This window comes from Homarus americanus, unplaced genomic scaffold, assembly GCF_018991925.1.
Source record: "Homarus americanus isolate GMGI-L3 unplaced genomic scaffold, GMGI_Hamer_2.0 scaffold45698, whole genome shotgun sequence".
Taxonomy (NCBI): domain Eukaryota; kingdom Metazoa; phylum Arthropoda; class Malacostraca; order Decapoda; family Nephropidae; genus Homarus; species Homarus americanus.
The window spans coordinates 13,425,786-13,438,220 of NW_024735554.1; the positions used below are offsets into that span (position 1 = coordinate 13,425,786).

Sequence of the window (12,435 nt, forward strand, 5' to 3'; positions counted from 1 at the left end):
GGGTGTAGTGTGGGGGGGTGAGTGTGTGTGAAGTGTGGGAGGGTGTAGTAATGGCATGTGGGGGATGAATATTATTGATGAGAGTGGTAATATTAGTGTGGGGGGTGTGGTGTGTGTGTGGGGATGGTGTGTGAGTGTGGGAGGGGGTGTGTGTGTGTGTGTGTGTGTGTGTGGGGTGGTGTGTGAGTGTGGGAGGGGTGTGAGTGTGTGTGTGGGGGGGTGGTGTGGTGTGGGAGGGGTGCCTTGGTGTGTGAGGGTGGGGAGGGTTTAAGTGTGTGTGTGGGGGGGGTAGTGTCTGTGTATGTGAGGTGGTGTGTGTGTGGGAGGGTGTGTGTGTGTGTGTGTGAGTGTGTGTGAAACAATGCAATCACCAAGAGACAAGGAGAAGCAATGCAGACCTGAGTACGAAACAGTGAGATACAGAGGAAGGCGCCTCAGAGTCTTTAATACGAGGGAAACATTTCACTTTACTCACCATTTAAGGGAAATTGCCTAAGGTTATCGAGGAAGGAATTATCATAGTAGTTTTTTCTTAATATCCTTTAATTTGGGGAAGTTTTTGAATGTCTCGACAATCATGGGAAAGTATATATCTTGATTTTAGTTTTACTTCCCTGTTATTTAGGGAAACTTTGCATTGTCCATTTAATTAAGGAATAAGTTTCACCCCCTTCCTCCCTCTCTCCATCTTGGGATAATACACCAAAATCCGCTTAATCCAGGGAAATCTGCTAGGGGGTTTTATTTACCCAGTTAGGGAAACTTTTTACTGCTTATATAAACAGCGGGGAAAAACATCTCAGGTTAGGCGCTTTACTTCCCCCGCCACTTAGGTGAAATTCCCCCAAGTCTCATGAAATTCCCCCAAATTCTCCCCAAAGGAACCTCGGCCAGTGCTGCTCAAGGGCGCTGGGCGATCGTTAGAGAGATAGACCTAGTTAACTTGCTCGAGTGGACTCTCTCTCTCTCTCTCTCTCTCCGTCTGTTTGTAATTTTGTCTCTCTCTTACCCTTTGTCTCCTTGTTTATCTCTCGTTCTCTTAGACTATAATTCTCTCTCTCTCTCTCTCTCTCTCTCTCTCTCTCTCTCTCTCTCTCTCTCTCTCTCTCTCTCTCTCTCTCTTTCTCTCTTTCTCTCTCTCTCTCTCTCTCTCTCTCTCTCACTACACAGCTTTTCATAATTAAAAAAGCACCTTACCTTCCTTTCAGCCAGGTACACTAATTAACACAGTCCCCCACAGCAGTGTCAGAACTCTACATATTTCCCGCTTTTCATTCAGTTCTCATTACGTGTTGACGTGTTCAAGTTTGTGATGGTGTCGCTGTTATTATTATTATTATTATTATTATTATTATTATTATCATTATTATTATTATTATTATTATTATTATTATTATTATTATTATTATTATTATTATTATTATTGTTATTGTTATTATTATTATTATTATTATTATTATTATTATTATTATTATTATTATTATTGTTATTGTTATGGTTATTTATTATTATTATTATCATTATTATTATTAGTAGTAGTAGTAGTAGTAGTAGTTGTTGTATTATTAGTTATTATTATTTACTTGTAATAGTATCACATGAAAGACATCCCAGGCCTTTTAGCTTATCCCAATCCCCTGAGAGAGTATCCCAGGCCTCTTAGGGATATCCCATTGGTTGCTAGGGGGAGGGGGGTTGAGCCACCCTAATGAGGAAGGTAATTAACTGTGGGTGAGTGTTAAAGGTGAGGTGACCCAGATGAGTGCCGCGACCCCAAGCTTCCTGACTCTCTCTCTCTCTCTCTCTGTTCCTCTACTTTATCATCCCTCCTACCTTCCCCCCCTTTCTTCTCCTCCTTATCTCTCCCGTCCTACTCTCCTATCCCTCCTCATTTTCTCCATTCTCCTCTCCCCTTCATCCTCCTTATCACTACCCAACCTCTCCTCCTATCCTACCCTCTTCCTCCTCCTCCTCCTCTCCTACCCCCCTTTATCCTCCTTATCCCTCTTACCCTCACCCCCTCCTTATCCCTCTCCTAACCCCTCGTCCTCGCCTCCTCTCCCCTACCCTCCTACTCCCCCCTCCTTATCCCCCACCCCTCCCCCTCCTCTCCTAAATACCTCATCAGCCAACTTCCCGGAACTCTTGCTAATAAAATTCAAGAAAAAAGTCATACACCTTAACGACCCTTAACGAGGAAACTGCCTTGTTTCATCTCCCAGCCCAATTTGTACTGGCGATGATAATGCAATGTTTTCAGGGGCTTTTTGTTCTTACCGGGGAGGAAAATAAAGATACGAGTGAGTGTTAGTCTTGGTGGAGAGAGAGAGAGAGAGAGACTGACTTGAAGCACCCACACTTCACAGACTCTCCTGCCCTGATGTCTTAATTAAAACCTGACGACACTTAACTCTGATATTTCAATCGCACACACACACACACACACACACACACACACACACACACACACACACGCGCGCGCGCGCGGACACGTACTCATATACACACGCGCGCGCACGCACACAAGCGTATCCGTGTATGTGTGTTGGTGTGAGAGTACTTTAGTCTACATGTATGTACCCTAGAGTTTGGTTGTATGCATAAATACATATATTATTAGGGAGACTGCTGGCGGCCGCTGTTATCATGGGGTAATTATGGAAATTCGGGCAATATTTATGTAAATTATTCCCGAGATATTAAAGGTCATGACCTTTGTTGTGGCACCATCACAGGTCATGATGATGATAATGAGTGACCTTTGTTGTGGCACCATCACAGGTCATGATGATGATGATGATGATGATGAGTGACCTTTGTTGTGGCACCATCACAGGTCATGATGATGATGATGATGATGAGGAGTGACCTTTGTTGTGGCACCATCACAGGTCATGATGATGATGATGATGATGAACCTCACCATCACAGGTCACTAAGGTCATGATGATGATGATGATGAGTGACCTTATGTGAGGGTTGTGGCTCCATTCCAGGTCATGATGATGGTGATGGTGGTGGTGATATATATGTGCTGAGTCAGAAATTTATGTAGGTTGAGTCAGGTGTGTGGAGGAGGTTTGAGTCTCAACCACAGGCAAAAAACTGTGAACGTGACACAACTGACTAAGAAAGTTGCCGAGTTGTGAGTCTCCGGGAACTCCTTCACTAAATTACCTTGTTCGAAGCTACACTCTAACCTGCCTTGTATGCAAACCCTCCCCTCCCTGCTCCTTCCTTTCCCTCTATCCTCTCTCCCTCGCTCCCTCCATTCTAGTATACCTCCATCTCTTCTCCTTCCCTTCCCTTCCTCCTTCCCTATCTTCCTTCCCTCCTTCCTTTCTAACCTTCCACCCTCTTTAAATCCTTTCATTTCTTCCCCTTTAAATTCTTCTCTCCTTCCCTCCTTTCTAACCTTCCTCCCTCCTTTCTCCCCCCCCCTTCCATCCCTCTTTCCCTCTCTTTCCCCTCACTGGAAAAGACAGCTGCCCAACACGATATTCCCCGCGGCCTATCTCACACGTGAGGGGAATTCGACACCAAAATCAGACACTCTTGGTAACTGTAATGAACATAGGCTGTGTGTGGGAGAGAGGGGGAGGAGGCGGGGAGAGAGGAGAAGGGAGAGGAAGGGGGAGTTTTGTTATTGTTCTCACACAGCATTCTCCCCCTTCTCCCCCTTCTCACTCCCCATGTACACTCACTCTCCTTTGTTCTCTCTTTCTCTCATCCTGTAGGCCAGGTTAGGAAACAACAACACAACCAAGAATGACTTACTCTCATAACAGGTAAGTTGTGACCCCCAATTACTGGCCTGAGAGAGAGAGAGAGAGAGAGAGAGAGAGAGAGAGAGAGAGAGAGAGAGAGAGAGAGAGAGAGAGAATACATACACAAAGAGACGGAGATAGACTGATACATAAATAGACAGATAGATACATAGGCAGTCATACATAGGCAGTCATACATAGGTATCATAGGTATAAAGACAGACAATTACACTTACTTTACTTAATATCGTGAGGTAGTTAACATCATCTCTCTCTCCTGAAGATATAAAAATAAAAATAAATATTAGAATAAATGTCAAAAGTTTTTATAAGTTATACAGCACAAGAGATGAATATATTATTGATGAATTTACTGTCAATTATAGTAAGTGTTTATTGTGAGGGAGGAGAGGTACCTAGCTCTCTCTCTCTCTCTCTCTCTCTCTCTCTCTCTCTCATGTAACGTTTCCCTTCTATATTGAGGGAGAAGAAGAGTTACCTCACCATCTCTCTCTCTCCCTCACACTACCTGGATGGATAGAGCTTTTCCCTCCACCTAATTACCAACTTTTGGGCAACTTTCTAATTAATTTGACCAACTTAAAATGAATCCGCCTCAGTAAACCTTCACTATATCGTCGAGTTAGATCAAGTAATCCACTGTTTCCTCCTGTTACTTTTTTTATATATATACACTTAATTATATATCTATCTAATTACCTATATATATAATTTCCAAACAGGTTTTGTGATTAATTATGATGGTTATTGTACTCTCTTGTGTGTCAAATGTTTCCCGTAAATATAAATCGGTGTCCATAAATTGAACCAAATATTAAATTCATATATTCTGAGGCATCGATTCTTCCCTACCAGAGTGTGAAGTGGTTCTTTAGTGTGTTGTGTTGAGTGTTGCAGCCTTTAGTGTGTTGTGTTGAGTGTTGCAGCCTTTAGTGTGTTGTGTTGAGTGTTGCAGCCTTTAGTGTGTTGTGTTGAGTGAGTGTTGCAACCGGACATAAGCTCAATGATGTGTGATGTGTGGACAGGTCTTGTTGTTGTGGTATTAGTGGATGATATGAAGCTAGACACCCCAGCTTGTTTCATCAAATGCTTACTACGTATCTTGATGCTAACCTAACCTAACCTAACCAATGTAACTTAACCTAACCTAGCTAAATCTAATCTAACCAAATAATTAATATAAACTAACCCAATTTACACTTAGCCTCCCCCGTAGTTAGTGTTAAAGTGTTTAATCACCAGGTGAAATAATTTATGATGGGGTTTAATCCTTCCAGAACCTAAGATATATTCTATGATAACAAAAGACCGTAAGAATTCAGACTGAAATATAAATATCATCAGCTTAAAAAGTAAACCTGGAGTTGCGCATTTGCTTCGGCCGTTTGCATTTGCTATGTAAATTTGTCCATGAAAATAGGAAAAATGCTAATGTCTCGTCTGGGCAAACTCTCCTCTCAGCGAGCATTAGTGGGCCAAGCTGAGGTAAAAGTGAAAAGATTTCCTCATATTTAGCATTTAATTCCATCTAAAACTGGGCTGTTGGGATTTTTTTTAATTAGCATATGAATGAATATAGAAACTAATGCAGGGAGGCTGATGGAAAACTGTGAGATTATGAAGATGAGAGAGAGAGAGAGAGAGAGAGAGAGAGATTGATTGATTGATTGATTTTGCAGACTTTTGCCCGAACTTTCAAAACTTTTCCCCAACATTAATGCTGATTGACCTAAATTTAGAACACACACACACACACACACACACACACGTGGGCTCAAACACTTTCCTTTGATCAAATAATTCAATCTGTTGTCTCTCAAACGTCATTCTATATGTTTTTGATGACAGAGTGGATTGGTAATCATTTTATGACAGTTCGGGGAATTTTGTCACAGTGGGTCGATGTTTTCGTTAGATAGGATCACAGTTATAATAGGCTGGGATCCTAATAGGTGACACCCAACCTTTTATAATCTAACGGAGCATCACCTAACCTAACAACATGTAATCTAACCTAACCAAACGATTTAACTTAACCTAACTTAACTTAGTTGTTGAAGCTCAGTAACAACATTTTAACGTCAATGTTATTCCGCCTTATTACCTGAAGAGCTTTTACCTCAGGTTATTTTAATCCCTGACACACACACAGACTGTCTCAATCCCTCTGTCTGTTTCTGCTTCGCTTCTGTCTGTCTGTGTCTCTGTCTTTGTTTCTTGTCTGTGTCTGTCTGTCTCAACCTGGGGCGTATTCTGAACTATGAATATCGCTAGAAATTCTACTGTATATCTCACCCTCACTCTCGCGTCCACCACCGCATGAAACTTTGATGAGCTGGTGGAAGTTCCGGTTTTATTTACACACCTGTCTCTTGCACCTCCTTGAATTACTTCCACCTGTGAGTGTTGTATACCTGGTGTTGTGTTGTGGTATGCATGAAGGAAAATTTTAAATTCAAAATGGCCGCCATGATTTTTTCAGAAAAGTGTATTTTGCTTGTCTGGTTTGATATATTTCTTGTGTTTGGCTGTTGTATATAACCCAAACCCAACCTAACGTCACCTCACCTCACCCAACTTAACCTTCTCTTCCCCAAAACATAACAGGATTGTCACTATTTTACGTCAGTGTGTCATCGGATATGCCAATACGTGTTAAGCCTTATGCCTCTGATTCGACATGTTATACGGAGTCTAATTGAATTTACTGTCAGCTAATTGTCAGTGATGTGACTATTTTTTTCTTTTTCAGTTTATTCAGTTGAGATTCAGTTCAGGTTTGCCTATAATGCTTTAGAGATGTATGAGGAATTATATAGTTGTTTTTACCTATAATTTTATGTTTTTATTTGTCTTTATAGGCGGGGGGGAGGGGAGGAGCGGAGAGGGGGATGGATTGAATGTGTGTATGTTTGTATATGTGTGCTTTTATCTATGTGTGTGTATCTACTTCTGTGCGTCCCCAACCACCCCTCCTCACCTCCCCAACCACCCCTCCTCACCTCCCCAACCACCCTCCACCTCCCCCAGCACCCCTCCTCCCTCCCCCAACACCCCTCCTCACCTCCTCAACCACCCCTCCTCACCTCCCCAACCACCCCTCCTCCCCCTCCCCAGCCACACCCTCCTCCACCTCCCCAACCACCCCTCCTCACCCCTCCCAACCACCTCCCTCCTCCCCCAACCACCCCTCCTCCACCTCCCCCAACCACCCTTCTCCACCTCCCCAGCCACCCCTCCTCCACCTCCCCACTTCCCTCCTCCCCTCCCCTAAGTTCCCATAGATTCACAATTTACGCACTAAAGTCTTCTTCTCTCTTTCAATTAAAAGTTTTTCTGTTGTTCTACTGAAGCAATTTAGAAAGTCAACTGTGGAACGAAAGGAAAATGTGGGAGCTGCCTTAGGTGAAATATATCCTGGTGGGGTATACTGTATGTATGTATTAATCTACACACACACACACACATACACTCACACACACACACACACATACACACACACACACACATACACACACACACACAAGTATTTTATCGTAGCTAACTTTAGGTCTGCACAACACTGATGGTAAGGATTTTGGAATTAAGTTTTGGGAGAAGCTAAAGTTGTGGGGTAAGTTCCCGTGTTCCTGCAGGGCGAGTGCCTCTAGGAATTGAATACCCAGAACATCACAAGGTTGTAGGTAAGATGGAGGATGGGAAGGAGGGAGAGTGGGATGGAGGGAGGGAGAGATGGTTGGGGGGGGGGTGGAAGGGGGGAAGAGAAAGAGGGAGGGATGAAGAGAAGGAGGGAGGGAGAGAGTGATGGAGAGGGAGAAGGCGCGAGGGAGGGAAGGAGGAAGGAAGGAGGGAGGGAAGTAATGGAGAGGGAGGGAGGTAAGGTTGAGCCTTTGTTAAGGAGTCTGGTACTCAGTTTAATAATAATAGTAAAAGAGATTTTACCCTCCGGAAATATAACAAAGAAGAAAGATACGGCTCTCTCTCTCTCTCTCTCTCTCTCTCTCTCTCTCTCTCTCTCTCATCCATCTATCCATCCCATTTGCCTTTCTCACTTACCATCCTACTGTTCCACATCCTATTCCAGAGTCCTATAATCCTTCCTACATCCCATCCTCAGTCCCTGCCACCATCCCTCTGGACAGACGAGATGTGATCAATTCTAGCAGTTTATCGCTGAACCTTATAGAGAATCCAGGATTTATTGAGAGATTAGACGGATTAACCCTCAACCAATCACAGAGCTTCGTCACCATGTAAACAACAAATGAAAGGAGAATTTTGATTGGTTACACGCACCTTTCATTCACCCAATAAGAACTGACATAGCCACTGATAGAATTCTGATTGGGTGTATATCCCTTATCCTTGACAATGGGAGCCAATCACATATGAGATAAATTTGGCGCCCCAAAATTCTGCTTTGAGTATTTCAGAACGTGAAATGGCGTCGTTATATTACAAAGACAAACAAAAACATTAACAAAATTGTTTGTGTCGCGTTCTTTACTTTCCCGAGGTTGTTTGTTGTTGTTGTTGTTGATCGAGTATGAAAGTTACTTCTTAATAATTGTATAAGAAAACTCTTATGCAAACCGGAAATAAGGATTATTCTTTATACGGTTCATGTTATATAAGTATGTTTACTCCTCTTAGGTAAGGAACAGCTGGTGACATGAAGAGAAGAGAAGAGAGAGAGTTAAATCTTTATCAGCTGTGAAAGGCATTATATCTGTGAGGTATATTGTAATATGAACACAGAAAAATATATCTTGCAACTTTACTGTTTCTACACTATATTCCCCTGAGAGAGAGAGAGAGAGAGAGAGAGAGAGAGAGAGAGAGAGAGAGAGGGAGGGGACACCCCCCTTCTCTCCTACACCCCCTACCCCCTCTGTAGGTCCCTCGGGGTGGCAACAACGCTACATCAGCTAATATTGTTGAGTGGTCTTCTCCCCTCTCCTCCCCCTCCTTCTTAAGCCTCCTTCTTACTTCCTCTGTCCTCCTCTTCCTCCTCCTCCTCCTTCATAACCTCCTTCTTACTCCCTCTTCCTCCTTCTGCCTCATACCTCCTTTATCCCCTCTTTTTTCCTCCCCCTTTATCTTACCTCCTCCATTCCCCCTCCCTGTCCTTCTCCACCTTTCTGCTCCTTCCTCTACCTTTCTCTCCTTGTGTCCTTTCCTACTTCTTCCTTCTTCTCTCCATCCTCTACTTCTTCTCCACACACGAAAAGTAACTAATAATGATATAAAATTGTACGAATCCTTACATAAGTTTCTCTCCCCTTCTTCCCCATCCATGACGCTTTACTGTGAGCTGAGAGAGAGAGAGAGAGAGAGAGAGAGAGAGAGAGAGAGAGAGAGAGACGGGGTACAATATGGGCTTCTTACAGGTAATGGGATTGGATTATTGACTTGTTGACGTACAGGTGATTGGAATTTGGACTTGTTGGGGGCCAGGTGATTGGATTTTGGACTTGTTGACGTACAGGTGATTGGATTCTTGAATTTCCGTGAATCAAAATATTTCAAAACATAATCTTGTGCAGGTAAGAGCAACACACACTAATATATTTATGTATGTATGTATGCGTGTGTGTGTGTGTGTGTGTGTATGTATGTATGTGTGTGTGTGTGTGTGTGTGGGTGTGTATGTATGTATGTGTGTGTGTGTGTGTGTGGATGTGGGTGTGTGTTTGTGTATGTATGTATCCGTTTGTGTATGTATGTATACGCGTGTGTTTGTGTATGTATGTATGCGCGTGTGTTTGTGTATGTATGTATGTATAGGTGTGTGTTTGTGTATATATGTATGTATCCGTGTGTGTTTGTGTATGTATGTATGCGTGTGTGTGTTTGTGTATGCATATATGCGTGTGTATGTATGTATGTATATATGTATGTACGTATGCATGTATGTGTGTGTGCGTGTGCGTGTGTGTGTACGTGCGCGCGCGCGTTTGTTTGTGTGAGCAATATAAGACATTCAATTTTCAACACAGCTGCGGAAAATCAGATTAAAAATAAATAAACGAAGGTATAAATAAGGTAATTAAACTCCGTGTTGTCTATATCTGTATCTGTTAATATTACCATAAATAAATAGTTTGTCATATAATAAAAACGAAAATAAACGTCAAAAACTAATTGAATCGAACAATAACATCAGGGAAATACCGCTGGTGAGGAGGAGGAGGAGGAGAGGGAAATATGATAACAATAACAAAATTTGGATAACCATCAGCTGACCATCCAATCTCTCTCTCTCTCTCTCTCTCTCTCTCTCTCTCTCTCTCTCTCTCCCCCTGTAAACATGTACCTTTAACAACACAATAACCAGGCGTTGTGTGTGTGAGGTAGTGAGGGCGTGTCTCCCTCCCTCCCTCCTCACCCCACTTCTCTCCCTCCAGAAAATTTACAGTGACTGGAAAAATTCAGGTAGTCCAAATTTACATTGCTTATATGATTATATTTCTTGATGTTTATTAAGATTATAGGACGTGATATATATAGTAAATGTTTATTACCATTATAGTTTGTGGTAAGATTATAGAGTTTTATCATATACTGCTGATAAGGCCGATTTTTAATGTAGATTTTTCATTTTCGAATTTCGGCAACAGTTTAAGAATAATGAAATGATATTTAAGATCTTTATATTTTTGTCCAAATTTTCGTATCGTAATATTGTAAGATTTATTGTATTATTATTTATTGTTATTAATTCATATTGTTGTTGTTTGTGTATTTTGTTAACGATACTCATCTTTCACAACCGGTTCTCAAAACTTATCTATCTATTGGTTATGGTAGTAGAAAGGGGGTGGAATGGTGATGGAGGAATGGTGATAGTAGTGAGATGGTGGAGGGAGGGGTGGAAGAGGTTGGATGAGGAAGGAAGGGATGGTAGTGGAAGGGGTGGGATGGGGAGTACACTTTTTCTTCAGATCTCAATCCTTGGCTGTCATCTTGATTTACACGAGGCAGCTCACTATTTCCTCCCGGCTCAGTCTAGCAAAGCGCTGTGGATCTAATAGGCAGTGCTTGGCAGGTGAGAGATTGGTTAGCAAGAAATATATGACAGTATGTTTAGGGAGAGAGAGAGGGAGAGACAGAGAGAGAGAGGGAGAGAGAGCCCGGGACGGAGAAATGCTGGAACAGTGAGATGGTGGAATAGAAACACTATCACGGTGCTGTCTTAGGCAGAATTTCCAGGTCTTGTTCCAGGTAGTTGATGGAGCGAAAAATTATCCCCGGAGACCATTTGTTTTATCTCTCTATCTCCATCGTCTCCTCCGCCCTCCTTCCCTCCATCAACATCTCTAATTTCCCGCCTCTCTGTCGTCTTTCTCTCCCTCAGGTTTCCTCCCTAACTCTCTCACTTTCCTCCCACCAAAACTATTTTCATCACGTATTTATTATTATTATTATTATTATTATTATTATTATTATTATTATTATTATTATTATTATTATTATTATTATTATTATTATTATTATTATTATTATTATTGGAGGTAATGACGTACATTGCTGATATGTCTCTCATTCGTTTATTACAAAGAACATCTCCCTTACAACCTTCCCCCACCCCCCCACCACCACACTACCTCATCACTCCCTACCACACACTGCCCCATCACACACTCTCCCATCACTCCAACAGCCGCCTCCACCACACACTCTCCCATCACTCCAACAGCCTCCTCCACCACACACTCCTCCACCATTAACTTACTCCGTGTAATAGTTAGTCTCAACTCCCCATTAATCTTTATAATTTTGCCACAGTAATTACCACACACAGCTGGTGGTTGTAACTGCCACACACCACAGCTTAACTCATCATCTGGTTTTTGTTTCTTTTACTGATGTGTCTGTTTGTGTATGGTGGTTTAGTGTTGTTTTACTGGTGTTTAGTTTTAATTGATGTTTTCAATTTGTGTGTTTTATAAGTCGTTTGATGTTTTATTGAGGGTCTTTAGTGTTCAATTAAGGCTTATTTTATTAATTTGTTTTATTATTTAATGTGGTATTTTATTCAGCAATTTTATTCTATACACACTAAGATATTTTATAAACAAGTATTATCAATAAAAGTACTAACTCGGGATATATTAAGACAAGAGTGAGTGAAGTAACCACGATCTGCATTCATAGAGTTATCTGATGCAGTAGAGAGGGAAGTAGTTGGTGGTGGTGCGGGAGGTGAGCGGTGCGGGCAGAGTGTGATAAAGTCTACGGTCATCATATGCCGCATTTCACTACCATTGGCGTAAATGTATTCAATGCATATTATATCATTATGTCTAAATCAAATATAAGTCTGTATATTTTCAGCAACCGGCTGCAACTCTATTAATAAACCGTTTAATAGTATTATTATTATTATTATTATTATTATTATTATTATTATTATTATTATTATTATTATACACACACACGCACGCACACACGCACGCACGCACGCACATAGACACAGACACACACAGAACAATGAAGTCAAGAGCTGGACCACAACCTCCTAGTGGACAGCACAGTAACACCCTAATTCTCGCCTCCACTCACGTCCAGAAATATCGAGAAAGTTGGTAACAGCGGAAGGAAGGTTTAGGTGTGGGGAGTGTGGCAAAGTAGAAGCTGTGGCGGT

General features: G+C 41.8%; 1 protein-coding gene across 4 annotated transcripts in view; it reads right to left on the reverse strand.

Annotated features, from left to right (window-relative positions):
* Positions 1–12,435, reverse strand: part of LOC121871537 (glutamate-gated chloride channel-like) — a 141,636-nt gene that overhangs the window by 56,387 nt on the left and 72,814 nt on the right. For all 4 annotated transcript variants that reach the window (XM_042373974.1, XM_042373972.1, XM_042373976.1 and 1 more), the window contains exon 3: positions 4,004–4,044. The gene's annotated coding sequence lies outside the window, so the exon portion shown is untranslated. The remainder of the gene's footprint in view (positions 1–4,003; positions 4,045–12,435) is intronic.